This window comes from Antrostomus carolinensis, unplaced genomic scaffold (assembly GCF_000700745.2).
Source record: "Antrostomus carolinensis isolate BGI_N321 unplaced genomic scaffold, ASM70074v2 Scaffold13360, whole genome shotgun sequence".
NCBI classification, from domain to species: domain Eukaryota; kingdom Metazoa; phylum Chordata; class Aves; order Caprimulgiformes; family Caprimulgidae; genus Antrostomus; species Antrostomus carolinensis.
Window position 1 is genome coordinate 3382 of NW_010289137.1, and position 5578 is coordinate 8959.

At 37.6% G+C, this 5578-nt stretch overlaps 1 long non-coding RNA gene across 1 annotated transcript; it reads right to left on the reverse strand.

Moving 5' to 3' along the window:
• Positions 1-3245: 3245 nt before the first annotated feature.
• Positions 3246-4296, reverse strand: LOC104525926 (uncharacterized). Its single transcript, XR_728024.1, has 2 exons — positions 4232-4296; positions 3246-4106 (listed from the first exon to the last, which is right to left on the reverse strand). It is a non-coding gene; the product is annotated as an uncharacterized LOC104525926 (long non-coding RNA).
• Positions 4297-5578: the final 1282 nt, after the last annotated feature.

Sequence of the window (5578 nt, forward strand, 5' to 3'; positions counted from 1 at the left end):
ACAGTGTGAGAACTCTGAACAGTCTCATTTACAGACGGTCAAATAGGCTCCCAGGTAGTGACCTCTAATTGTAAGAATGTAAGAGAACATTCTGGAGAACACCAAGACTTATGGAAGGTGGCAAGGCAGCTTGGAACAGGTCAAGCTAATAGCAAGCTGGAAAGTGAATCAAGCTTCTTGCAAGACTACAGTACTCTTCTGAAGAGCTTCCAAAAGCTCAGCAGAGGAACAAGTGCCTAGCTGACATCTACAGCCTGGTGACTGCATACTGTTGTTACAGTACTGTTGAAGTTTGCCTGCTGCTCTGGTCTAACTGAAGCAGTCTTCCATTTTCTGTCTTCATGTTCTTAGCTTCCCATAAACCTGCACTGCATCTCTTTAATTTGCCAACCTCTTTATACCTTTCTTAAAAGGTTCGTATCTCTGCTGCTACCGAGATCAGGTAAACATGCCCTCTCATTCATTTTAGGCAACATTCCTGTGACACAGAAAATTCCTGGATCTTTTAAAAGTTGCATATATAAACACAAAACATGCACTGCAAGTTTTGAAATCTTTCACCTGAAACATGGCCTATAGAATATGAAAGGGAATCCACACTTGCTTTTAAGAGTTGCTAATTCCCAATAAATACTGCTGTAATAAAATGCAATTAACCAATGGGCCTAGAAGAATTGAATAGGCTCATCCTTGAACCCAGTGAAAAGAGGATGGGTCTTGCAGAAAAACACTACTTGTTATCCTCTAACTTAAAAAAAGAGGCAAGTCTCAGTTATCACAGAAAGGTTAAGATTACCTTAAGCCTTTATCTAAAGTGGTTACCTAAATAATTCTTTAAAACCTTACTGCTTACCTCCCCTTATTGCTTTCCTCTGCACTTACCTTTCCAACACGCCTTCACCTTGTAGTTGTGGAGAGCATATCTATAACACAACTAAGTTAAAAATGAACTTGTGAACAGTAACCAGCATGGCATCTCATAAATGGATCATTGCCTTGATGAGCACTAAAATAACTAATACTGAAAGAGATTATCTTCATGTAGGTCTTCACTGAATGTACTAAACAAAACAAACAATGAATAACTTCAATTTATTTTTCTTCCTAATAAATGCTGCTCAATGTTTTGTTCATATTCTTGTGTCTTTGCAATAGCCAGGAAATGAAAATTTCTGTAGGTGGTTGTAGTTTGGCACAGTACTATTAAAAACCTAGACTTTGTTTCCAGAAAGACTTAAAATTAAGGCCAAATAATCAGATGACTATTCATAAAGTAGCCATTCTGAGCACAGAACAAGTAGCAGCATAGCTTTATGTTAAGAACTACTGTGCTTTCCTGGTAAAGTTATTTTTCCTCTTAAGGAGCATTTTGCTTTATTGACCGGAGCTATCCTTTCTTCCCAGTTATTCACCGCTGTTGTCCATAATCTGAAATTTATTTCCTGTAGAACAGAAGTCCTCCAGAGAGACCACTCATTTAAAAGACCAATATATAGTTAAATTAATACCCTTGGTTACATTTTAGTCTTCCTGGTGATGAATTAATAAAGTTTTGCAAATGACAGAAAGAAACCACCTTGTTTCCTTCTTAAAGAGAATGCCCTCTTTGTAACTACCAGAATACCAGAAACTGCAGACCTGAGGAAGTGCAAAATCCTTCTTGGCACTTCTACATTCCCAGCAACACATTTTGTTTCTTGTTCAGTGGAAAAAAAAAAAGTGCCTGTGCTACTCTGAAGACTATACAGCTTCCTCATATTTCTTCATTCCAGCTCCTAATGAACAATTCCCATTATGACTAGCCACTTTCACATACCATCAAGCCAAGCAAAACTGGGTCAAAAGGCCACATATAAACCAGGAGTATCTTCCTTAAACCAATATGGATTAAGGCCAATGGAAGACAGAACATTGTGGGGTTTTGGTTCCCCCTCATCTCCAAGTATGTGAGAAGCCATTAAGGCAGAGTACCTATGATTAATCCTTGATGAGAATTTAAAGCTTAAGGTCTCCTTATAAAGTCACTGTACAGCAAGGCAAAAAAAGTAACAAAGTAAGAGCCCTGCATGTAAGACAAACCTACGCTTGTAATGTATAGGACAGCATTATAAGCGCAGTAACCCTTGACAGTGTTAAGCTTTCTATTTTTAACAGCAGAATAGGTAAAAGAGTATCCCACTAAAATAAATACTGCAGGTGTTTATGTTTTGCTGCAGAAAATTATCAACTACTTATCAGCAACGTTTTAAAGATAAATTTTGAAAAAATACTTGGGCAACGTGTAAACCAGCATTTACCATACTTGAAGGTTTTTTTAATTAAAATTAAATACTGCACTTTTATGGTTGACATCTTTTTCATTCTGAGCTGTACCATATAAGAAGTTTGAAGAAATAAGGATACCACTCTACTGCAATGAAGAATGTGTTTCAGTCAGTTTTTCTGATACTGGTTGTGTAGTCTGCAGGAAAACCTGGCCATTAAAGGGGGCATTTGAAGTTTTACTTATAATTCATGCTTAAATAGAAGAGCCGTCTAAAAGGACTTAAGTTGCAGAATCACCCTCCATTCCCCCAGATGAAAACCAGTATTGCTCACTTTTCTCACCTTTAAGAGAGCTGCTTCATGTATAACTTCAGATCAAGTAAGTGTTTTGAAGGTTAGTGGAAGCTGTACACCACAAACCACCTTGCCTCATTCTCAAACATGAAGACCATTCACTGTCTTCATGGCATCTTCATAAGTGACCGACGCAAAAGGTACTACAACGATTATCGTTTGATACGATTTGGCACAGACGGAAAAACAGGTGGAAAGCCAACCTGATGTGAACAGTCCCATCGCTGGTTCAGTGGGCTGACAGTGTATTGCTGCCAGGTACAGGCAGTGACTTTGGAAAGGGGACCTCACTTCATTAAAGGTGAAAAAGGACAAAATATAAAATGAACTTTCCATTACTGAAGTGGTATTATTGACAGGAATAGTTGTGTACCTGTGGCAACAGAACATCTGTGTACCTGAGGCAACAGAAGGAAAAAACCCATTGAGATGTAGTTATTTTACATTCACAATAGGTAGCTCAACAACATTCGCCTACCTTCTGATCAAATTAACAGAAGACAACAGTTTGTTTTATTTTGGTTTTTGTTTCTTTCTTTTAAAAAGGTCAGCTTGTATTGAAAATCTCTGTAAAAACACCTGTAATACTACAGGGTAGTACCAATACAAAACAGATGAACATTAACTTTCTTTAAACTGTTAAACTTTATTATAAATTAAAATTTCTTTACAAAAAATTGCACATAATTGACCACTCTTAGGTTCTGATGCACTGGCATTTGCAATAGTTTCTTTAATCTTCAAGTTTAATAGTCTGTGCCGTGAGTCCAATGCAGACAAGGGCAGTAAGCAACCCTCTTAGAGCCTTCAAGTGCAAGAAGCATACTTGTGGCCACGGCAGTTACACTTTCCTTAAGAGCGGCTGCTTTTGTTTTAAATCCTGTAATGAAAAAGTCTCAAAAAGGTTTAAAAAAGGAAAAACCCAAAATGGACTACTTGTTTTTTTTACTGTAAACACAGCCCAGTAAATTAATCCCAAACACAGATCTCTCAGGCATCAGCGAGAGTGTCAAGTGAATCAGGAACAGCAAAACAAACAAAAAAAAAAAACCAAACCAGAAAATAAAAAGAAAACATAAAAAAATAATGTCTGTCATTTTGATTAACTATACTTACGTAGATGATGTTATGAGAATCTGGCAGGGCCCAGAAGCAAGGCCAGACAGGGAGTTCATTTTTCCAGAGGCAGGTCATGTTAATTGTTTCCAGGTTCAAGGAAAGCAGATTGGAGACTCGATATGCTCAGCAATACTCATCTGCCTTACACAGACCTTAGGCATGGATCAGCCTGAAGAATCATTCAACTGATTTTGGCATTTAATAGACTTATGGCTGACCATACTCAGCGTTCAGTGGTTCTTGCTTTCTGTTCTGTAAGTGTTTAAATTTAAAAGCTCATCTAGGCTGACTCCAACCTCTTGGCACTTGGAAACTAGTTTTCTCAGGTTATCAGTTTTACCTCCTCCTGATGCTTCAAACAAGAGTTGCTGTAAGAGATGGGGAAGCAGATATAAGATTTAGCCAGAGCATGAGCATCACCACATCTATGGATATGGGATATGCAGAAAATTTATATGAAACCTCAAACTGAATCATAAGGAGAAAACATTACATCTTTCCACAGTGTTGCACATAGAGGTAACTTCTGAAGGGCTCTCTGATATAAGTGATGGACCTGTAAAATAAAAACAAGTAGTAAAAGTCAGCACAACTTCGTGCACTCAAAATTAGTGATTTGCAGCACAAAGTCTCTTGCAATAATTTTTAAAAACTGTTTTTAAAAAAGTTTCAAAGTCAAGCATTAAATTGCTACTAAAATCAAAGGCAAGTTTATGTCTGACCTTAATTCTGACCCTTGTATGCACATGATTAATTACATGAGGACATTCTGTTTTTCTTCCCAATATTCTTGCCTCATTCATTGCACAGGATGGAACATGCTCAGAGAATGAAGCAGCTTTCTGAATATGTATCTTTCACCACTCAATACGTAGTCTCAAGGTCTTGCTTATCGCATACCATCCCAACTCTGCAATGAAAATAACTGCTTCACAGGCTTTTTTTCCTCAGCATCTATCTATCTGTGCTTTAACAATCAGTACGCATCTTTACAACTCTCTAAAAATAAAAAATGGTTTTACCATTTCATGGCTGGAAACAAGACGACCAAAATGCTTAATGCAAGTTATTTACTCAAGTCTCCTTCAGCTATTGGTATCTGAAGTACCACTTTGATCAGAGAGTCATTAGGGGAGGTATTTGTTGGCATTCTAAATACTAATACCCATTTTTATATTCCTTTAGCAAACCTTCACACAACCTCTGAAGGGAATAAATGACAGGTTCTCCAGGCACAGAAAACCCAGAATCTGAATCACAATTCAATTTTAAAACATATCCTACTTGTTTACTAGAAAATCCAGTTATCTGGAATAGTCACTGGTTCACATAAACAATTCTAAATGCTCACTACATCTCAAACTAAGCCACTCCCCCTGAAAGAAAAAAAATACAACTGCACTGTGTGTATCTACTTAAGTCACTTTACTCTACACCATATAGTCAGGTGGTTGCAGAAGTTCACAAGATTTCTTCTGGGTGTAATCCAGCTACAAAGTTTTACATACACCTTCATCTTAATTGATTAATTTTCTTTAAGGACCCTCTTTTTGAGTAATTTGGAATATATTTTTCTAGCTTTCTAACCATACAAAGTAGGGGTCTTTTAAGTCATCAGCCTCACCATACGCAGTGCCTTAAAATGTAGTCCATCTAACACAGTGACTGGGGCAGGGATCTGTGACTAATCACAGATTACACCAAACCATCAACATGGAGACAGAATTAAGGCTGAATAGGCAACTATGCCTTTGATAACTCCTGACTTGGAACTATTTGATCTTACAAACCAAACAACTGTCTGCTTGGGGGGGGTAGGGGGAGGGGAGGGTAAGGGGAT